At 52.6% G+C, this 23,687-nt stretch overlaps 1 protein-coding gene across 3 annotated transcripts in view; it reads left to right on the top strand.

Annotated features, from left to right (window-relative positions):
* CHST13 (carbohydrate sulfotransferase 13) overlaps positions 1-23,687 on the top strand; it is a 49,923-nt gene that overhangs the window by 20,634 nt on the left and 5,602 nt on the right. The window lies entirely within an intron of this gene.

Raw genomic sequence — 23,687 nt, forward strand, 5'->3', positions numbered from 1 at the left:
GGTGCCGGGAGCGATGTGGTCTGTCAGGGGGACGTGGTTGTACTGGTGTCAACCCACAGCCATCCAGGAGATCCCGCCTGGCTTCGGCATGATTGTCATCCGTCTTCTGAGTTGATCTTCCTCTGCTGTCTCCTCCAGGGACGGTGCATTATTAGGGGTGGCTATGCTGACTTCTGCACGCCGTACAGTTTCTGCATCAAGAAGGTGGGAATAAGCAGCGGGGCTCTCAGACCGTTGTTTCATCTAACTCCAGTTGTAGCATGTCTAGACTGGCACAGCGGTAAATGCTGGAGGCTGCAGATCCTTGTCTACATCAAAGCTTTGGTCACTGCTGTTCTCAGGGGAACCACACTGATTTTAGCAGCAGTGGGGGAGCCGGGGATGACTATGCTGGTACAGATGTGGGGTGGAGAGAAGGGAGAACAGCTGAAGGAGGCAGAGGGAGGTGAGTGGCAGGTGGTAAGGCCCTGCGTTATTCTGCGTCTGTGGTTTCTGCAGACCTTAATTAAAAGTGCTGTGGGGCCACCCCAATGGTAGGTCTTTTGGGGAAACTGAGTAGGCAAGTCGTACTGACGTCCAGAGAGCTAGCAGTTTTCAGGCTGCTGGTGAGGGGCCAGAGGGATGTATGCACGAACTAGCGGTCTCCTAAGCAGTTAATAAGGAGCTCCCCCATCCCAAAAGAATGTATTTCCTAATGAGAGGCGATTGGGTGCTGTATGAAACATTTTACATAACCTTCCCCCTCTGGAGGCTTCTCTCTCTGACCAGTGTTATTTGAGAAGAAATCCCTTGCAATCTCAGAAGTGTTTGGAGGAAGAGGCACCTTTGGAAGCCTGAGGCAAGGAGGGAGGGTGAGGTCATTCAGTCTGATCCCAAGAGACCCTTGCGTAAGTCAGGCTGTTCTGTTCTTGCCCCATCCTTCCTGCGTCCAGTCCAGTGGCTTGTGCGTGCTGGAGGTGACTGGAGGGGACAAAAGCAGACCTTGCACAGAGGCAGCCTGCGGGACGGGGAGTGCTCCGCTTCCTGTTGTTTCGAGTTTGTGCCAGCACTGAATCACCTGCTCCAATAAGAAAGACGGAAAAACCCTCAATCTCAAAATGCTGCTTTATTTCTGCTCCGGTTCTGTCCGACTGCAGCATCCAGCTGTTGCTTCTTATGTCTTTTTAGCAGCACTTGCTCAACGCTGGCTTCTGCACTCCACATATTCTTCCAGGACCTGCTATCAGCAGGAGTTGTTGGACTTCCATGGGGCTTTGCGGGTTAGATGTACTCAACCTTCGATCTGACTCTTTCACAACGAGAGATATCGGAACCAGGATCATAGTAGCGCCAGGGTTGTGATACTGCTCCAGAAAGGTTTGCGAGCGGGTAAGCAGCAAGATCCCTCTCTCCATCCGTACCTGCTCCTGCATCGACTGGTTGGATCTCCTCTGGGCACTGACGGAGCAAAGCCACCTCCAGCCACTCCTGGAGTGGAGGCACCACTTCTCCAGCCTGAGAGAGGAGGATTGGGGTGTTACAGGAGGATGAGCAGCAATGCCAGAAGCCATACCACCACACGTAGCACATATCACAGGCAGGAAACCGCCTCATCGTTTTGGTGGTGTTAGACACTCTCTGATTTGCCAAGGTGGATATGGAAGATACCCATTGCCACCACTCTCTGCCAACTTTGGGATGGTTTCTGTTGCTCAGCCCAGCATCTCTCAGCACCGGCAGGTCCTGGAGAAGCTCTTGCTTCTGATTGTTGCAAATCTGGCCTTCCACGTTTTTCTGAACTATGCATCCGAAGTCTGTGTGGTTGCTCTTGTGAACTCTCAGCCAGCTCCATCCTTGTGCCTCAAGATTTGTTCCTTCGGGGGGGACAAACTATTATAGAGATTATAGAGTGATAGAGATTGTAGAGTTTATAAGTGATTTGACTGAGGTCCCGCAGAGCCCTAGTCCCTGAACCTAGAAATGCACCTAGACCTCGCCTGAACAGAGACTTACACACTTAGATATTAGCAGACCCTTAGAAACCAGGGATTCTTTTTCAGAACAGGAAAGAGCCTATTTTAGACCTCAGTTCCTCCCCATTGTTTAAAGGTATTTGCAGGCTGAAATTCAGGCACTGCCTTGGGACATGAGCGCGGTTCGGCCGGCGAAGGCTTTCTGAGACTGGGTCATGTTTGCAGCTGGCTGACACATGTCCTCAGCCTTCCAGATAACGAGGGCTACGCTGCCTTCGCCCTGGCTAACGCTGCAAGCGCGGGCAGGGATGTGAAATCTAAGACGCCCTCTGAGATGGTGTTGGTTTTTCTGTTTTGTTTTGTTTGCTTATGTCGTGGGGCAGTTTTGCTCAGCTCACATTCCTGGTCACGGCGCTGTGATGCCCAGGATGCAGCCGCTGCCTTTCAAGGAGCCAGTGCTCAAAGTGCAGCGACGTTTGTCAGCTGAGGCATTGGGCAACATGGGTTGGAAAGCCCTCAGCTCTGCCATGTTTGAAGAAGACGTGAAATGCTGTAGCCGTGACCTGTTGTGGTAGAAAAAATCTGTCCGGTCCAAAGCTGCAAGCAGGGCAATAATGAAGCCCATCTGCTCCCGAGGGCCAGGCTTTTCACAAGGAGTGCTTTCTGTAGTCCTTCTTGGCTTTCTAAAGTTTCCTGAGAATCTCTAATACATGCTAGAGGTTTGGGAGGGGGAAGGAGGGGGCTTAGCACACCGGGAGTTAACTCTGTGCCTGCAGGAGAGATTCACGTCTCGGTGGCTCTGCCAGGTGGATCCAGCCTTCGCTGGCCCTGCATCCCTCTCGCATCCCAACCTGGCTGTTTCTCTCTGGTAGCACATTGCACCTCTGCTTTCTGCTTTGTCCCTACTCCCAAAACCCCAATGCTCCTATTTATCCTGCAAAAAGGACTCCACAAAAACATCTTCTGGGAGCAGTAGGACCTCTGCCTGCGTTGGTGCAGGAAAGACCTTCTGGGGATCATCAGTCAGGTCTGAGGCTGGGAGACGAGCGCTCACGCAGTGGCCAGGACACTCCTGGGGGTGCTGGGGTTTATTATGTGCTGGATTTTCTTTCCTGGTCCCTGTTTCCCGCAAGCATCTGAATGGAAAGCATGGCAAACCCTCCATCTTAATCCCAGAGCAAACACAGCTGTCTTTCCCAGGACTCACTGTCAGAAGCCAAGAAACTACATAAGGCATTAGATGCTGAACTCCCATTACTCCCCCTCGGAGCTGAATACCCAAAGAAGAGCTTAACTCCCCAAATACCTCTGTGGGGTCAAGGGGGGGGGGATGTTTCACATTGAGGCTTTGAGGCAGAGCTGGGCAAATGCCCAAAACATTCCTTGTTAAAAGGCAGTTAAAGACTATTAGCAGTCTGAGAGGGAGGGAACATCTCACTGAGTAGCTCCGGTGGCCTGAAAGGCCTGGGATGAACATCGCCATGCCTAGGTCCTGCCTTCGCTGCAAGGATTGCACTGATGTTGAGAACAGGGACAAATAGAGCTACCCTAAGAGCTGGGGGTATTTTTTTTTTTTTCCCCCAGTAAAATCATTCATGGGTAGAGGGGAGTGACTGGTGTCAGTGGAGAGTTGAACCCCATATTCCCAGCCTCTGCTGTCCAATTCAGACCAGCCTGCTCTCTCCCATACATGTACCTGCATCCACGGAGCTTGCACTGCTGTAAACCGGGACGCCCTGTCTCTGTCTCCTGTCTGGATCTGCAGCTTTGGGACAGGCCTATATTCACCTACACGCTCTCTGCAATTTCCCCACTGTTTCACATGGATCTTTTAATTTTTCCCTTCTTCAAATGCAACTGCTCCCTTGGCAGTAAAATCCTTCCAGCAGGGCTGGATGGTGGGAGGTACTGCTAAACGCACCCTACACATGCTGCTGCCCTATGTGGATGACCCCCTTCCCTGATGCTCATCTCCAGATGCTGGGATCCTTGCTTCTTGGCTGGTTGTCGTGGTTTCTTCTGGCTAGCGCAGTTTTTGCTCTGTTGCAGGTATGCACCCCATGTAATTCCAGTAAATTATCCAGTAAAATTGGTTGTAGAGCTCTGGTAAATAGGGTCCAACCCCCAAATGTCTCCTCTGCAGCCTGGACTCCCTCTGTTCTCCATTTCCCAATTGCCCATGGCTTCCACTGGGAAGCAAAATCTCAGTCTAAGCCAAAGCCCTACATGGGCAAAGATGGGAAGAAAGAGTTGCTCTGTATCCCCAGGAGGTGGGTGGCCACTGCTCAGATAAACTCCTCTTTCTGCATGTCCTTCACAGGAGGTCACCCAGCGTAGGAGGCAGCACCGGGATGTGGGGTTTGATTTTGTTTCTCTTATAGTTTTAATGAGCCGGGGTGCAAAGACGATGCTTCGTGTACTGTGTTAGAAGGAGAGCGTGATGCTCTGAGGGAGCATGCAGCATGCGTGAGAACAGGGAAGGGAAGGGGAGCTAAAGGACACGGTGTGAGAAGTGGCCCTGTGCAACTCGGGTCCTTTGCAGAAGTGATGCCCAACATTGCCACTGCAAGCCTCGTGCTGTCAGGAGACGTGGTGTGCTGGCTGGTCAGCAAACGGGCTGCAGCAGACCAGCCAGGCGTCTACAGATTTTGCAGGAGGCAGCACTGTTGGTTTCAGCAGCCACCACTGCCTGTTCCTCTCTGCATGGAGCTGAGCAAGCCCAGAAGACCTCGTAGCCAGATGAACCTGCAGCGGCTAATATCCTCAACTGTCACCCCACCGCTTCACAGCCCCCAAATTTTGAATCCCTTCTCACTGGGCTGAATCTGGCACAGTACAGCGGTGCCCTGAAGTGTGCTTTCAGGCTGAGCCTCGCAGACAGGACAGCGATTGCAAAAAGCAAACACACCATGGTGCCCCGTGCACACACGCTGCCCTGCAGTTGGCAAATAGGTCTTGGTGTCAGTCCCAGGCATCGCTGTGACTCCCCCTGGGCAGCTGCCTAAAAAATGGCCTTTCAATATGAAAAGTTTGTGAACAGCTGTGCAAGACCACTGCGTGGGATCTGGACCCCAGCTGTGCCATCGGAGATCCATCTTGAATTCTGGTCCTGTCCTGCTGACCCACCCAGCCTGGCAGGACCTGTGCATGTGGGGACATCTTTATGCTGGCTTGCTGGTGGTTAGGCTAGTGTAAGGGAAGCTGAGCTCTCCCCCAACATTTCTTTTGAACGCTATTAAGCAGGTTTCATTTTTCCCAGGTCTTTGCAGCAGCCCTTACTGGGGTGGCTCAGGTCAATATGCTTTCTGAAGTTCCCTGCTTCGTAACCCTTTCCAGCTCCCACCTTCTGAAGGCTCAGAAGCAAAGATCTGCAAAAGCCTGAATTTTGTTTCTAAACAGACCAGATCTTCCTTGCCTCCAAGAAGGAATTCAAAATCTGTTCAACTTGCACAAATCTGTTCCCTTTAGCTTGCTGGGATGGCACTGAGCAGGTTTAGCTTTAGGGCACTGAGGTGTCCAGCTTTGAGGCAGCCAGTGGGGAATTCCTGCAGCCTGGCAGAGGAACAGACAGAGGAGGCCTGGATGCTCCTGTTTTCCCCAGAGTGCCCCTGAGCTCTTAATATTTGGATGAGCTTTTATTAGATAAAACAGTTGTAAATTTATGGGCAGGCAGACTGATGGGAATTTGGCTGGGAAGAGCTGGGAGTTGGTCTTTCCTGGGAGAAGAAAGCAGTTTTTCTCCCCACTGGTTAGTACTGCAGCAACTCTGACACCCCTGAGTTGGGCAGCTACATCTGCAACCGAGGTGGCTCGTCACCATCTACCCATGCAGGAAAGCCTGGCCGCATAACCCACATCCTTTGGCAGCTCCGTGCCGAAATAAAAATCACCATTTGGTATTAAAAATGGTCGAGGGTCTGGTTTAGAGGGTGCGAGTGCATGTGGATTCAGCATCTGCCTACTTTTGCTGTCCCAGTTGCATACACAGCCCCGTGCGGTCTCCAGTCCTTCCCTGCGCAGCGGCGAGAGCTTCCTGACCTACAGCTGGGCTCTGCCAGCGCCAGCTGTTCCCAGCGCCGCGGACAGCCCAGCCTGGCTCCTTCAAGCCCTGTTTGCCTCCCTCTCTGTTAGCATGTCCTGCTTTCCCTCCACCTTATCGATGATCCTCCCGGATGCATTGGAGCAACGAAAGACAGACACCCTCGGTGTTCGCAGCAGTGCCGCTGCCTGATCGCCGTCACCGAACCCTCGTGGTGGTGTGTCACATTGCGAAGCTGTTTTCTGCAGCTGGGAGATGCTGCAAACCACACTGGCCCGGATCCGAGTCTGGTGTCGTGCTCAGATGAGTCTGTTACGTGGCCGTGTAAACAAACCGCGACTGAGCACAGATGCTGAGACCTGCTGTGCTGAAGACCCCGCTTTTTCATAACGGGACTTAATTTTCACAGACTCCCCCAGAGCATTATCCAGCTGGACTTGAAGTTGCTTTCTCCCAAAAAAGTCTCTTCTGAAGTTGGCACTGTCTCTGTAGCGGCTCAAGTGGCAGATCAGCAAGCCCCTAGCCTGGGCACAGCAGATGGGCAAGTGCTGGCCGCTCTAGCCACGGGGTGTGTGTGTGGAGATGTGCCATTGAATATTTTGGACCTGCACGGCAGTGCACAGGGCATGTCGTGACCCGTGGGTCTCTTCCCGTCCCTTGTCACCTCTGTGGTATGGAGGGACACTGGGGCCACGAGTCCTGGCCACTTGTCACAGCACTGCTCGCGGCTTATTCTTCTCTTTGTAAATGCCACTTGATTAATAGCTCTCCATCTCTTGGCTGCTCTCCCAGCCCGTCCGGGGAGGGAGCAGCAGCGTCGGGTTTGAGCCGTCCCTCGGAGCGGTCTCTCCGGGAGCACTGCTCTCCCTGTGGGTTTGCAGCCTCACCACTAACATGAAACCTGACCCAAGCCGGCTCTCTGGACAGATGTTGCTTCACTGCTTTGTGCCATGAATTACTGACCTTGCAGAAAGAGGGGTAATATTGACGTGCGGTTCAAAGGTGATGTTTGTTTGGAGCAGCCGGGTGTGGGTGTCTCTGGGGCTGGCTCCCCTGTTCCAGAGGCCTTCCTTAAGGCAGGGACCTGGGAAATTAGCACAAACTAATTGGAGGTCAGAAGCTCCTCAGCAATTCCCCGTCCCCGTTCTTATCGTGATGCCCTGCAAGGACACGGCTCTGCCCCCTCCCTGGCCGCAGAGAGTGTCTCTGCACGCTCATGTCTCTCCATGGCACGGGAAGGTGGCGAGTTCAGTCCTGCACACATCTGCAGAGCCGGGCCATTCCTTTTGGCATGGGTGCAGGGATAGCATATTCACAGCTGGGTCTTTTCCAAGTTTACTCCTGGCAGTATCAGAAAGATTGACTTCCCTTTTAGCTTCATAGGATCAGCAGGCACAGGCACTGTGCGACTCAAACAAGGCTGATGTGATGCTGGTGGCGTTTTGCTTCAGCTGCCCATGAATAGCTGATGCTGGGTGGGTGTAGGTGCAAGACTCCCCGTTGCCTTCTTCCCGAGGTCTCCGTTAGACCTTGCTCGTTCCCTGCAAAAAGGAAAGAGATGTCTTCAGAACACCTGCTGCTAACAGCCATTCTCAGGGCTTGACCGGCAACAGGGAGCTAAATCCAACAACCACTCAGACAAGTTGCCACTGGTGATGTTGGATCTATTGCATCTCAGTGCTCCAGTGACACTGGAGATGTTTGTATCCTCTGTTAAACATGCTGGCTGAGGAGACAGGGCTCTTTAGTGGCCTCAGGCAATGCCCACTACTAAATGCAGCAGAAGTTGGCACAGGGAGCTTTGTGGTCAGAAGTTGTGTGCTGGAGGTGGTTCTCCCTAGTCTCCAACAGGCTGTAATTAGCTCCTGTCCTCCTCTGCAAGCTCACGCATCTCCTCAATGCATTGTAAACCCTCTCGCTCAGTATCTTGTGGCAGCGAGTCTCACAGGTTGACAACCTGCTGTCGTTTAGAAAGGCAGGACACAGACCCTCAGCTGCCTCGGCCGAGAGCAGAGGGGCACGAGCCGCGAGGCAAAGCCGGGGAGGGAGTGGCTGTGTTGGGAAGGGTTTTGCTGAGTGTGCATTTTTCCAAGATCTGCTTGTTAAGGCTTTCATCAATTCCAGATGCACGGAGCTGACAAGATGGCTTAAAACGTATTCAGCAGGCAAGTCGTTGAGCCGTACGACGTTAGGGAGACTTCTTTTTCTTGTATGCGTGCAGGTAGCCTGCGTGCAGAGGGTACAAACAGCATCTGCCTGAACCAGACCTGACTGCGGGCAGGTTTTAAGCAAGTCCAGCCTGGTCCCCCGGCACCCTGGCCTGCCGTGGCCTCAGCAGCTGAGCAGCAGGCCGGTGCAGATGGGCTCTTGGCTTGGTAGATCCATGCTGCTATGTGAGCCCAAGAGCTTTCTGCAGCTGTGGCTTGCCTGAGCCTGCCCCGGCGATGGGAGGCTGCAGGGGTACGGCCACCACCGCAGTGTGCGGGTGTGCAGGGCAGAAGTGGGTCTCTGGTGCAGCCTTGCCAGTTGAAAATCAGCCCCTGTGCATCCCAGCAGGGATCTCTCCCTTGGCACTGCCAGCGCAAGCCCTTCTGCTGCAATTCCTGTCGAGCAGCAGACTGGAAAGGAGGAGTTTATTGACAAGGAATGGAAATGCTGGCAGTTCAGGCTTGCATTATACATGCAAGCAGCCAGCTGGGGCCAGGAGAGCGACAGGCATAATGGGGAAGAGAAATTGCTCTTGGAAAGCTTCTAGCTTGGCTTGTAGGAGGAATTAACCATTTGAAAACAGAAGGTTGCATGGTACTTATGCACAGATATTTTATTTGCTCACAGAGGCCATATTCCTGCTGGATACTGTTAATTTTCTTTTTCCTATAAAGACCTTAATCGCAGTCCTTGTGACAGCAAAGAGCTAGGCACGTTGCCCCGGCAAAATACGTCCCCCACCGCAAATGCCTGTGATCCTTCTATTAAACCCTCCTGACATCTGCCTCAGGCTGGTACCAGGTGACCAAAGCCTCCTGCCACCAAGGGGACATGAGGGTTTAGGAAGAACCACTGAATGGGACAGGGTGTCCAGACCAGCTGCTGTTGGCTCTGTTCCCGCTCTGATCCCCACAGACGATCCTGTGGCATTTGGCAGGTTGCTTGAAGCAGCTGGATTCTTTCTTTCCTTCTCTGCATGATTTATTGTGAGCTAATCCTATAGCTGTCGCCCTTTTCCATCACTTGATTAGAGTTTCCCTGGCTGATCCTTGACTCAAGTTGACTAAATTGGAATAAGAAAGCCTTCCTTGAAAAACAGAGCCTGAGCCGTCCCCGTCTCTGGGGAGGAGGGAGCCACACAGCCAAGGGCCAGCTGTGCCAGCCCCTGTGCCTGGCTGTGGCTGGTGACACTGTGAGCGTCCAAGGGCTGCCATCGTCGAGAAATGAAGAAAAATTACCTTCAGAAACATAAAGGCAAAGCAAGCTGTGCGACAAAGCAGGAGTCAAGCAAGGAAAGAGCTTTCGTGAGGCTTTATAGAAAGCAAGGAGCTTCAGTATGTGATTTTAGTATCTTCCTAATGGCAATGGCAATAACTTCTTCCTAAGTAAACCTCCCAGGATCCTGAGCATCAAGAGTAATGCTCAAGTGGTTTTAAAGCATGTCCAGCAGCCAGATCTCTGAATCACAGTCGCTTCTGGAACCAGCGATTGCCAGTCCCTACGCTGGCTTGGGTATGGCCAGCGCTCCCTAAACAGGAGTCATCTGGCTGAAGCCTGGACAGACCAGGGATTTTAGGTTTCAGGAGTCTCTTCCAGCTGTTGTTAAAGGCTGGGTAGTCTCCTTTTAAGAAAAAAAAAAGGCAAAAAATAAAGTTAGAAAGATAATTATTTTCCTGCCCAGTGTGTGTGACACGCAGTAGAAATCTAAACTAGTGCAGGATGTTCAGACCCAATCTCACGTCAGGAGTTTAATGTTCTTTTTGTAGCAGCTTAAAAAAATACATACATCTGATGACACCCCCTCAAACCTCCCAGCTGCCTTTGTGGCTGCTGTCTGAGCAGTTGTGTACAGCATATGGAAGATAGAGTTGGCTGCAAACGCATTAATGCTAAATTGTCTCTCAGCTCCAGCGTTAACTGCAGAGCGCTGAGTTTGCACTGCAAACACGAAGCTCTGTGGGCTGGGTTTGTCATCCAGGCACGAGAAGCAAAACGCACACACGAGTCCATTGTCTCTTTTTGACACGCAAGTGCTCCAGCAGCCTGCTGGGAAGTGCCCCTCCGAAGGGCGCTGGCGGGGGGCTGCATACAGGGTCATGCTAGCTTTGCAGTGTCTGGGAGCACTTGCCCGTCTCGGATGGTGAAAAGTCAGCACCATGCCTTCCAGTTCCTGCTAAATCTGTAAGAGGATTAATAGAAATGGACAGTGGAGATTACATTGTCAGCAGTGCTTGCCATTTTTCTTTGGAGCACTTTCAGCAGAGATCCCTCTTTTTTAGTGGTTTGGAGAAAAATCCAAATCGCTCTGAATATTGGACCGCTGCCCCCCTCCCGTCCCACGTCCCACACGGTGTTGAATGCGGCACGCAGGCTGTGGTGCGGCAGTGGTTGATCTCGCCCAGTGTCCTGTTTCCAGCCACGGTCTCTGCCAAAGGCACAGCAGACCCTGAGGCGTAAGAATGAAGAAGCTGCCCACTGGAGAGGTGGTTTCTGGATCCTTTCAGTGGAGAACGGGGTGGTGACGCAAAATAGGTCTTATTGTCACATTTCTGTAGTAACAGCAGTGCCAACCCCACGTGTGACTTGTCAGAGGGCCCTCTTCAGGTGTGATTCTTGGTTAGGACAAGTTTGAGCTAGAAGAGAAGATACTGAGAAGTCGGTGATGAGGGGGGAGAGTCAGCAGGAGACTGCAGTTTGGAAGGGGGTCAGGTCAGCTGCGAGGCTGCTGCTTCTCTCTCTCGCCAGCCGTTCAGGAGGCGTCTGCTGTCGTTCCTTGGCACAGTGGCATTGCCTCCCCTACAAAGGTTGCCACAGCATTTGAGAGGCTGGGCTGAGGCATTTTCCTATGAAAGTCAATGTGTCTGCATTGAGCTGGATCCAGATGGAGAAACCTGAAGTCTGGTGGCACTTAGTGCCAGTGGCACTTTGCGCTGGAGGCCAATGCCCTGTATCCGCCAGTTGCAGTTTTATTGCATCTGGCATGAGCCATTGAGCATGGAAATGTTTATGGGTAGGTGACAGTCATGAACAAGGGGCATTGCAGCCCCACACCAAGGGAGCGGGGAGCGTCTGTCTGCCTTTTGCCAGCAGGCTGGAGGCTGTGTGAGTGCATTTAATACGCCTGGGGCTCCTGGGCTGCCTGTACACTTGTCTGCCCTCAGATTGCTGTGTGAGGGCCCCGTGCTGCAAGTAATTTGCACTTTGTGGGTGGTGTAAGTGCCCCAATATCAGACAGAGGGGCGATGCAGCTCTGCTGCCGCCCCGTCCCCCGACGCACTCCCGTCCCGTGAGCCCCAGGCACAGGGTCCCAGACAGCAGACGACTGTCTACAGACATCAGGGATCTCACGCGCAGGTGGACGCAGGTGTGCTCGGATTTTTGGGTCCCACTTCCATTCCCTGCGGCTGTGCGTTTCCACCCCCAGGCATTCACCACAACCACGGCTGCTTCTGGCAGGCTCGGCCGTTCCCTGTCTGGCTGGAACGAGAGCAGGACGTGTACTCACCCCTCTGCGTGGCTCTTCCCATCCATCACTTTCCATAGAGAATAACTTAGGCCCTTCATCCACACCCTGAATTAACATTTCCTGTAGGCATCACACCCCCTTGTCCCTCTCTTGCCCATGGACCGCTGCCTTCCAGCCAGCAGGGCACATCCCGAGAAGAGTGAATGATTTTTCCTGTTAAAGGCGGTGCGGTCCGTCGAATTATCCCATGTAAAACAGTGACTCATTGTCCCCTCTTTAGAGTGTGTTTCTTGGCTAGAGGGACACTGTCGTTAGTGCCAGGGAGCCTGGCTGCCATTACCATCCCGTTGTGCCACACAGCCCCGGGACTCTGGAGAAGCTGCAAGGTGGTGATTGCTGCAAACAAGGGTAGTATTTTTAGGGGATGACACCTTCTTTCATCTCCTTCCCATCGAGGAGAGCCCATGTACACGTTGTAATAGTGTGATCAGGGGATCCCCAATACCTTCAGATCTCTGTGTGGTTTGAGGATGGAAATGCTGCAGAAGGGTTTGTCCCAGGGGATAGTAGCCATGGAGCATTTGTGTTTGGCGGAAGGAGGTTGGAAGAATGCTCTTTTCCATCTTTTCTAGGTTTGTACAGCTGGCCTCCTCAGAGGTGGAAAGTGTGACCTCAGGTCACTGCCTGTGGTACCTCTTCTGAGGAGCATGGCTGGGAAGGAGGTATTGGGGCTGCTTCATCAGCAGAGATGTGGGCTGAAAATGGGGGATGGGGATGGGGTGCCCCATCACCCTTCAAGAGCCATCGTGGCTTCTTGGAGGTGGCCTTAAGTAGCTTCCCAGAAAGCCAAAAGAGTAATTTGGGGAAAAGGGGGAGATTTCCAGAGGAGGAGGCTGTGGGTGACAAGGGCTGGTAGGATCCCTCCATTGGCTCCATGGGGATGAGCCATGTTTTAGCCAGGTACTGGAGAAGAGGAGGAGGGTGGACCACTGTGCAGCCTTCGTCCCTCCTCTGCGCCCCTCCCTCATCTTGCCCTGAAATGGTACTTTATCACAGCAGCTAAAACATCACTTCTAGGTGACCCTGGTGCCTGTGGTGGTGCAAAACCACCTGGTGCCTGTGGTGCTGTAAAACCACCTCCTCCCATATGCAAATGTGTGCGGGTTCATCCGTCTGAGCTGATAGGAGAGGAGATCTGTATTTCACTGCTGCAGCTCGTCCTGCCTGTTTTACATGGGCTAGTCTCTGTGTAAACCTCCTCATGTGCACGTCCTGTCTTGCACTGCTCAGGTGTGCCTCTGAGCTGCTTTTATTTGTGGTTTTCCCTTAGCTTTGTGGGTAACCTCCTTGCAACGTATCTCTCTTTAGCCCTCTGCAGTTTCTAAGTGCTGGGAGGGGAGGCGGCGGGGGGGGTTAATTATTTGGTTTGGCTGTTTCAAAAGGGCTAGGGGGGATGGTAGAAAATGTGTAGTGGTGGGAAAAAAGCCTGAGCTAAGCTTTCAAGCATCCCCGTGCTGCTGGGACTCGGTTCTGTCGGATCCAGCCAAGTTCAAGTCACTCGGTTGGTTTAGTTTCTGCTGAGCAAAACAGCGTTAGGTCAGGACCGCATGAACCGCCGACTGGAACGTTTTCACAGCTTCCCTTCCCATGGGGAGCAGTCCCGGCAGGCTGGGCTGTCGGTAACAGGGTGTCGCAGGGCACGATCCTGCACTTGGCCGATTCAGCAGGACCTCTAAACAAAGGTGTGTTGCACCACATGAGCTAAAACTTCCAGTGACCTGTTGCTCAGCCCCAAAGTGAGCGGGTATGTGTTTTCCAGCCCCCCGTGTCGTGTGGGTGCCGTTGGGGAGGTGGCTTATACGATCTCATAGCAGCAGTCTTGTAATGGTAAGAGAAATTAAATACCCTTCGCTAAGCCCTCTGATGGACAAGCAGATGAGCTTCAGACTCGTGTTTTACTCCCCATCCCTGCGAGAACAGACCTATTTTGGTTGTCCGTGCTCCTGGGGGGGTGTGACACCAGTGACAGCTGCCAAGCTGCTGCGATGCTCCTTGTGAGAGATGGCACCTGGCTGGAGATGGGGCTTTGCCGTGGGGGATAACCAGGCTGACAACATCCAGGTAGTGGCTGTGCTTGAAAATAGAGTTGTATGGCCCAAACCAAGCTACCTGGAGGCAGTTTCAGAGCCTGAGAGTTAGGATGCAGTGCTGGTGAGAGAAGACGCTTATCCAGTGGTTTCAGAGGGACAGCTCAGCTTCCAGGTCCCATGCCAATGCCTGAGGGTTGTGGCTCAGCTGGTGACACAGAGGGATGCCATTAAATCACGTGGTGGTTTTGCAGGGGACAGGGATGTGCCTGCCTGCGGACCGGCTCAAGGAAGGAGGATCACAATGGTGACTCTAATCCTGCCCTTCGGATATGCTGCATTAGCCTGGCTGGGTTATCTGGGAGTGAGTTGCTGCAGGACCCTTGCAGGGCTACAACCAGCTACAGACTTTGGGCTCCCCTTGGAGGTCCTGTTCGTAATGCTCCCGTTGCCCATCCCTCCGGGCAGAGGTGTACAGGATTGGGGCATTAGGTGGGTCCTGGTGCAGACGTGTGGGCACCCTGTGCAGTTCTTTCAGCTGTCCCTAGCGAGTCAGCTCAGCGGCATCCTGCCCCTTGGCTGTGCTGTAATGTCTGAAAATGCTCTGGAGCAAGCGAGGGGAAGGTCCTGCTGCTCCCCAGGACGCTCTGGGTTGTCACTCTGCTGCAGGCAATGGGAGGGGAGCTGGCAGGGGGACGGCTGATGGAGAGTGGAGGATTATTCCCTTTCCCTAACAAGTGAGCCAAGACAGATGTCTCTGGCAGACTCTACGCCGCCTCTACCTCAGCAGACAGAAATGCAGAGCCAGCCAGCCTTTACCAAGGCTTGGCCCGCAGAGCAGAGGGCAGGCTCTCAGGAATAGGCTGGGTTATATGTTGCCGGCTTGTTCATCAGCAGGGGAAGTCTTGGAGGCGGACAGCGGTGGGTCTGCCTGTGACTGCACGGCATGGGGCTGTGTTAGGTGGCAACCTGTTGCCCATGTCCACCTAATCTCCTGCACAGGAGAGTCACTTGCTGCTCACCTGCTGATGGGAAGGAATGATCACCGGTGTCTGCTCTGAGCGTCTGCAAGAGGACGTTGTCATGAGGCAGAACAGGCTGAACAAACCATAACTGGGGAGAAGAACACCGTGCAAAGAGAAGCAAAGATGGGAAGGGCCACCGGGGCATTTCCCGAGCTATGGAGGATGTTGGTCTGGAACAAGAAATGTATGTTTGTATTGTAAATATTAGAGTTACAGAGTTTGCGAGTTGATGCCAGCTCCCCTCCATCACTCCTCCTGCTTACCAGTCGCTGGCGCAGCCCCGGGATGAACAAAAGAGGTCAAATACAGCATTCGTTCCAAAGGGATCTGTTAGCCACCACATGGAAGCTGTGCAAGGTTGGGGCTATCGCAGGATGATATCTGAGCTCTCCCCTTCTCTGTAATGCAACTGCTTGGGGAGCCGTGCTGTGCATGGGAGAGGCCTGGGGGAAAGACCAGAAAACATCTCTTCTGGTTGTTCTCCATAGAGCTGATTACTTTTTGCCATTGCTTGTGCCCATCTGAATATCGCTGTTCACCTTGAAATGCTCTGTCTCCCCAAAATGCTTAGTCCCGCATGTGCTCTGCTGCCAGAATGGAGCATGGATGCTGACCGCTACCTCTGAGCGAGCCCAAGGGGCACAATCTCCTACCACCGGTGTGTAAACAAAGTGCAGAGATACCCATCAGCTGTCTGGGGGACAAACCTCATCTCTGGAGATACAGGAAAAAACTTGGGTCTGCTACCTGAGAGAGCTCTTTCCAAACCCACCCAGCGCCGGCGGCTCCTGCAGGCCCTTGGTAGAGGTCCGGAGGCTGCCAGGCAAGTCTGAAATGCCTCTTGCATCCCCTGGTTCTCTTGCCGACCCCCTGCATGCCCAGAAAGGCAATGGTTGGGGCTGCACTGGAGGACAAGCACTTGCTTGAGGTCTTTGTACGCAGTCGTCACGTTACAGTTTCACTTTTAAGGGCAGAATGGGGCCCGTCGTGTCCTGCAGATTCAGGGATCGATGTTCTTAGCTGTGACTGATGCTCTTGGCTCTCCCCCAGCAAAAGGCACAGCTCCTGTGGTTGCACTGCCACTCTCCTGGCATCCTCAGCCAGGTCTCTGGTGTTTGCCATCCACCCCGGATTTCCCGCACGAAGGCCTCAAGTCCTGTGCCCCGCATCCGAAGTATTTGGGACGTTGCCTTTTCCCCGGTGAGCCGTGGGAATACGCATTTTCCCAGCGGCGCTGCAGACGGTGAGAGGCAGGGTCCCACCTAACCCCACCGAACCCGCGGGAGGTGGCTGCCGGTGTGACACAGCAGCGTGACGGGGGACGGGGGCTGCTGTCTGTCTGCCGTACGTAAGAACAGAAAATGAAGCAGGCGCTGCCGGCTGCCCGGGCGGCGAGGCACTGCGGGGCTGGGCTGGAGGACACGTCCTGCTGCGGTGAGGTTGCCCCCTCGGCATGTGGCCTCGCGCGGCAGTCGTGTCTGACCCCCCCCCTCCCCACATCCCCATTGCCTGGGGAGGATCTTCAGCCTTGGCAGAGAAGATGCTCAAGCAGACTTGAGTTTTTGGGGGCGATCCAACGAGTTTTGGGGGCAAGCACCTGGGTGAAGCCCAGCCGGCTACACCTCCTGCTTCTCGTTTCACTTGCAGCTCCCCAGCGGAGGTGGTTGTGTCTGAATTTGCAAAGCTGAAGGATGCATTTAAGCAAATCAAGCATGTGGCTCTTACAGTTCTTTTCCTTTCTTCTCTAGCATTTTAATTCAGCCTCTGTTGTCTATATCCCTGGCTTTTTAGATGCAGTAAAAATGAGCAGTCGCAGGAATCTAAGTAGATTGGATTACCCCTTCGCTGAAGCCAAAAATTTGCGTTCCCAACTCAAAACCTTCCAGTAAGAATAAAAATAGGAATGGGTTTTGGTTTTAATTCCCAGAGGTGCTCCCTTAGCTCTGAAGATACGTGAATGCCAGAATTGCCACACTTTTTCACAGCTGAATGCAGCATGCAAGAAAGCAAACAGTCACTTATTGGGTCATCTTCTCCATCAAAGAGTGGTCACTACCCTCAGCAACATTAAGTCAGTGGGTCTGGAGTTTGCTGTGGGATTTTGGTGTTTGGGTTCCCACATCACTCTTGTTTTGAAAAGAATCTATCTTTAAAAAAACCAAACAGACAACAATCAGCCCTCATGCTTAGGTGAAAATGAAGCAAATGTGTTCTCCACCAGGACGAGCCCAAGCATAAAAGCCAGAGCTTCCTAGAATTAAACTGCTTCCTTGAGACCAGCCCTGTTTGACCCAATAGCTCTGATCTTTCCAAGCAGGGCTGCTCTTCACGCAGACCACTGGCCACTGCCCAGGGGTTTGACTGCTGCTTCCACGTGTGATTTCTTGGCCTCCGTGCCCTGGACCATCCTCACACAGTTGAAATGTCCAGCCGCCAACCAGGCTGCATGTCGCTTTGCTATCAAACCGGGAGGGAAAACTGAGCGTAAACTGCAGGAACCGTCTGGATCTATCACTGCTGCTGTCAAGCTCTATTTTCTTTTTCTGTCTTTCTCTTTTTTTTTTTTCCCCTCTTGGATGTTAAAATCGAAAACGAGATGGATTCAGCAGCCAGTGGCTGCAGCTAGGGTTTGGCTTTGAATAACGCAGTCTCAATATCCTCTCTTAAATTAGATGGCAGGATCCTTCTCCGTGTCTCTTGGGTGCAGTTATTTTAATAGCAAGAAGCCTGTCTTCATGAAGCGGGGCTGCGTTTCCGCAGTCAGGGACGAGTGAGCCATCGCTGCTGCGACTGAAGCACTCACTCGTTGCCCATGGCAGGTGCTGGAGAGGAGTCAGCAAGGTCTGGAAAAGCTCGTTGCTGTGCCCACAAGGAGTTCCAGGTCCTGATTTCTGGCTCTTTCAGTGACTGACTTAAAGCAAGCGCTGATGTCTTTACATGGTAGAGCTCTGGGTGTTGCTTCCCCTTTTGATAAAAAGGCGTAATATTGTTCTTACTTGCTTCCCACTGTAAACTCTTCTCTCTCCTATGAACGCAGTTCAGCTGCACATGTGCCATGTGTGCCAGGCAGTCAGTTCATCACTGATACCTTTTCCTATGTTCAGATCTAGAATGCATCACAAATCTGAATCCATCACAAATCCATCAGAAATGTGATGGATTCACACCCCGCCTTACCCAAGTTCAGAGCTTTTTTTTTGGTCTGAGAGAGCATCCCCTTCCAAGAGGGGCTGCTTGGAGAGCTGAGTCTTCCTATAGTACAAACAAGCACCTATCCCACTCACCCGCTGGGAGTCGCAGGCTGTAATTAACACTCAGACTGATCATTTTGGGTGCCCAGGCACCACAATTATTTTTTCTCTTTTTTTAGGTTTTGCGCAGACACAACAGGAAGCGAAGCTGGGCTGTGAGACAGCAGCGGGGAGACAGCGGTGGGGTCAGGATTAGCTCCTTGGGGCCTCTGGGGTGCCTACTCACATGCAACCATGCGTGCTGCTTCTTCACTTCCCTTGGCTGGAGACCACTGAATCTCCAGGTTTTAACCCTCTCCAGTGTTTCGTATTGGAGACCACAAGTGGAGCTTTTGGCTCCTCGTGGCCCCAGGGTTCAGCCTGGAAAATGCCTGAAAGTTCCGTCCTCCAGCCCAAAAGGAGTTGGGACTCCTCCTGCTGCATCTCAGCCAGACTGGGGTTTCGAAACCTCTTCCTATCTGTCACCCGAGCGAGTGGGCATGAAGGTGTCCTGCACGTGAAACACCTCCCGTCCCTTTCTGGAGGCCCGTTCCCGGGGGACGGTCACATCCTGGCTCAGCTCACACACACATCCAGCCCTTGCACAAACCTCCCGTGGGGCAGCAAGTCCTGGGATCACCTGGTCACCTCACAGCCCTTCTCAGCAGCTCTGGATCTGCCCTGGTCCTGGGAGAGCAGAGCCGTCAGTGCTGCAGGGGAGGGTCGCCAATGCTAGGGGTAGTAGTATTCATGCTTTTTTTGCTGCTGTGGCAAATACCTCGCCCGATGATAGGTTTCAGGACTTCATTTACCTTTTTTTATGACTGTCACACTGGCAGCTGATAGCCCAGAACTAATGCATCTGGGACCTCCTGCCACTTCCAGTAGCGAAGTAGCAGAACCTGCTGAATTCCAACACTGCAAAATTAAATTCCCTTGCATTTCTACTTTGTCCTAGTCCAGGACAAAGCTTTAGTTTCCGTGTTTGGTGTTTCAGTCTCTCCCTGCCATGGCAGCCTTTCTCAATGCTTTGTCCGTCATCAGTATCTTTCTATTTTGATGTCAACTCATTCCTGAAATATTGATCCCAAAGCCAAACTTGAAGATATTTTACTAGAAATCTGCCTTCTGCCCAGCATTTCCCATTTAAACACCACCTGCTTTCCAGTTGCTTGCATCCCTTACAGTTCACCTTTTAAACTTCATTTTCTCTGATTGCAGTATTTGTTTCCTGTGGTAAGTCATATCTCATGTGTTACGTATATCTGGGTGAAGATCTACCACATATGCTTGATCTACAGAAATGGCTTATTTTATTCACAGATTAGGTTGCATGAGTATAAACTGTGCTTAGTAAATGCCATGTTGATTTTATTCCCCTATCTAGTTGCACCCACATCTTTTAATTGTTTCTTTCCTTCAGACTGTTTTCTAAAGCCTTGGTAATGCTGATGTCAGCCTAGCAGGCTTGTCGCTGCCTGAATCCTGTCTCCTAGCCAAACTCTTCAACTCAGGCGCTGGATTTGCTGTTGTGGTTGCAGAGAACCTCCCTCCATAATTAAGAGTCTCTGCAGCCAAAACAGCAAATTCTTTCACTGGTGCTTCCAGAAGTCTGGGATGGTCATGATCCAGTCTTTCCCTCACCTCACACATGTCTGGCTGTCTTCGCAATCAGCTAGTACACCTAAATAGTCACAGCTTTAAAATCTATTCCCTTTTCCAAAGAGAGCTGGCAAGTCATTGAAACTCCAGATCCTGCTGTGGTATTGATGTCACACCACTGCAAGAGAATAGCTTTGGTTTGGATGGGATAGCACTAAAATCAGAGCTGTAGCGGGAAAGGAGGGAGGGAGCACATTGCCTTTTTAAGCTCCGAAGGAAAGACTGAAAGCACTTGTAGCGCTGGAGACTCCAAAATGGGCCTGAGCTCCCTTTCAGGCTCATCTCATTTGGTGATTTCTGGTCAATGTTACTGCCTTAGCATGGGGTTTTCGGTCTCTTGCTCGGCATCACTGCTATTCCCTTGCCTCATCCTTTGAAGATGCAAAGGACAAATGTGATATTTCCTTCTGCCCATCTCAGTGAAAAACATTTTGGATTTGGATCATGGACGTACACTGTCTTGATACTTGCTGTGCAAATGGTGATCCAGCAGTTGCCAAGGATTGATGTTTTCTCCCCTTTAGAAACTTGATATACCTTGGCTAAGTGACTTGCCTGCTTTCGGATGCAATTGTGGCGATGCTAAATTTCCAAGTGTTACCACTGCATGTGGTGGAATCTGAGAACCTCAGTAACAAGCTATAAAGTCAGGAGGAAAGCCAGGATGCAAAGATCTTGGCAGCTCCGCCATGATGGAAGATCCTGCTGTACTCAGGGCCGTGGTGCCAAAATGTAGCACGAACCATTAGTTTACTCTGATGATACTCCCTCCTCAACAGTGTCATATATTTCAGTATTCCTTGGCCTTCCCAAACTTCCTGGAGTCCCAGGAGCATCCCAGGGATGGCTAAGCCAGCGGTACAGGGGATGGGGTGATTGACTCGCTCTCAGCATGAGCGAGTGGAAGAAGAGGGATGTGTAAATGCCATTGCCCATCTGCCCCCTTCCTCCCTTCTCCTCCTCACAGTCCAAGCTGTATCCCAGATCTGATGGAAGAAACAGGCACAGATCAAGAATCGAGCCTTTCCCCACCTTCCCCTCCATGTGTGGTTTTCTCTCCAGCTGTGCATTTCAGCCAGCCGTGGAGCCCCTTGAGCTCAGCCTTCCTAAGGTGGGCCATTGCCTGCTTGGGGTGTGCGGTGAAGGCGAGGACAGGATGGGGATAGCAATTAGGGGACAGGATGGCGAGAGACCCCAGGATGGGAGCACGCTGTGGGATTGCATGATGAGGTGGTTGGGATGGAGGAGCCAGGGAAGAGGGGTTTCGTGTTCAAATTAAGGCCGAGCTGTGTTCGTAGAGCTGCACGATGAGGATCCGGGGACTGGCGACGGGGGGAGGACTGGGAGAGGAGTGTATCAGCAGAGATGTTGCAGGTGCTGGGGCCGAGGGATGGTGAACAGGGGATGGCCGCAGCCTGGGGTCATGGGGCAGAGCTGTGTTAGGTGGCAAAGCCTGGTCTTAATGGGGCTGGACTCCGTTAAATCGCCAGCTACAGCCTCCCACTGGCTCAGGCAGGTCGCAGCAGCCCCGGCCTGCCTTCTGCTGTGACGACCAATGTTGCTCTGCAGGGCGATCCCAGACATTTTGGGGATGCTTTGGGGACGGGCAGCCCGGACTCGTGTCCGTTTGAGCACGCGCTGCCAGCCGCAGGCGTTTATTTGCAGCCGCTCTGACCGCAGCGCTGCAGAGGATGGACGCTTTGGTCCCACGGGGCGCACAGATCGACTGCTGCCCTCCGCATGCACCGGTGCCGGCACGGTGCCGTGCTGAGCCGCGCGCGGTTGCAGCTGTTGCATCTCCCCCCCCTGCCGCAGGGTTTAACGCTGTCTTCAGAAGTCATCCTCATGGCCCAGCCAGGAGCCCGTTTGCTTTTCTCCTCGGGACTCTGCGTGTAGCACAAGCAGACGGTTTCTGAGGGGGGAGAATTCCTGCAGTTGGAGCCTCGTAAAAACCCGCCATTGGGCCAGACGTTTGCTCTGAAGGGTTTGGCGAGCGCCCCGGGCAGGGGATGGTGTCATCGCTTTGGAGAGCAAAAGCTGTCAAGATGCAGCGCTGGCGTCTTCCCCCTGCCAGCTCAGCGCTCCCGGGCTCCTCCAGCCGCACGGGAGCAGCCTGACAGCTTTTTTTCCTTTTTTTTTCTTTTCCCTTTCTTTTCTGGAACCCTGTACAGTATGAGCGTAGCGGGGATCCCAGGGGGTTTGCTGCTATCCGGAGAAGATGCCTTGTTCTCCGCCAGACCTTGTGCTGGGGAAAGGCTGGAGGAAATCCATTTTGCAACGTTTCTGCTGGGGCTGTTGGCGAGAGTCACGTGAAGTGCAGCAGTCCCTGGCCAGGCTTGTTCCCCTGCCTCAGCAGCGTCGAAAGGCACAGCCCAGAGCTCGGATCTGACCTGCCTGACCTTTGCTCGCTCCCCGCTTTACTGCAGATTTGCCTTTTGTTCACCCTAAAGAGTGTCCTGCCGAGCCAGCCCGCTCGTCCCGGGCCATGACCTGACCCTGCACCGGGCACTGTGGCTTTCCCCGAGATGCCGTTTCCACGCACCCCTGCGCAGTGGAAACATGAGCAATTTGCATTTCTAGCAGCTTCAGGTCAGCCTGAACCACCGGGGCTTTGCTTATGTCCCTCATAAGGTAGGTTCTGGTTGATGCACGTGTTAATCTCGAAAACAAATGCCTCCACATTGTTTTTACTAAATATAGGCCAGGTGTCTGCTGTGGCGCAGGGCGCTTGCAGACAGCCCACAGCAGGGACACAGTCTTAAATCGAACAGGAGTTTATCAGCCCTAGCCAGGAAAGGGACTCGAGCTTAATGCTCTCTGCTTGCAGATTTGAGCTGCAGTGAGTTGAGTTTTCAAGGTCGATCTCGTTCCCTGTCATTTGCAGAGGGCTGAGCCTGGAAATGTGAAACGGGGCTCCTCTGGGACAAGCATCTCAGCCCAGCACTGTGTACGTTGGATCTTCTGCTTATCTCTCTTTAGCACAGATGCCGTTTCACGGTCCTGTGGGGTAACTGATACAGGGGATTGAGGAAGAAACTGTATCTTCTCGTTGAGTCACATCTCGATCAATCCAGTGCTGCAGGAAGTATCATTTCCCATCAACGCGCAAGCGTACATGTGCTGCTGATGAAATCTTGTGAGGTCAGGCAGTCATTTCCCCCTAATTACAGCTCTGGGAATGAATAATGTTTAGCTTAGACCCTGGTGATTTTGTGCTTTGGAGCAGCTTTCATTTAAGCAAAATATAAGCACGTGAAAATGAAGATGGGATTTGGATTTTTCCTTCTGGTTATTTTGGTTAAAAAGATGCCATCTGGGGCTTGTATAATAAATTTGGTTTTGTTTGGTGAGGGTCAGTGAACGAAAAGATCCAGAGCCCCATATAGTTGTGCAAAAAGCCTCTGTTAGAAACTTTCATGTTGCCAGAAATGGTTTGTGAGAGATGCTTTTCCCTCCACCGTATACATCCTGCTGAGATTTTAGAAGGTCCCTGTAGGAGCAGGAACTTGGAGGACTGGAAGAACCTCCCAGGCCATGATCTCCTGAACAATGTATCCCATTATCCCCTTCAGAAGAAACATCATCTTCCATTTTAAAACTCACAGTGTGATTTCTTCTGTGGAAGCCAATTCCAGGGCTGCACAACCCCCCTGGTTAGAAACCTTCTTCTCACATGAAAACTGTCGTGGCATCCTCTGCCAACGGAGAGGGTCAGACACAAGAAGCAGAGGGCGGGTGAGAGGTGGGACAGCTGCTTCGTGTTACTGCTAGCGAGAGCCTGCACGCGTGTCGTGGCTGGCTCCGTGCATTAGGTTTGGGATATCCAGGCAACGTGGTTCTGCCCACGCTGTGCTGGAAACAGGTCCCTGGGGCTAAGGGATGGCAGCTGAAGTGGATGCTTCATACCCTGGAAGATGATTGCATCCCTACATAATTTATGAGCATGAGAACTTGAGCATCTGTCACCGACTGGGTGTCCGGCACCGCATTCGTTGTTGGCCAGGTCCAGCCTCCAGTT

The sequence above is a fragment of the Aquila chrysaetos genome, chromosome 20 (genome assembly GCF_900496995.4).
Source record: "Aquila chrysaetos chrysaetos chromosome 20, bAquChr1.4, whole genome shotgun sequence".
NCBI lineage: Eukaryota > Metazoa > Chordata > Aves > Accipitriformes > Accipitridae > Aquila > Aquila chrysaetos.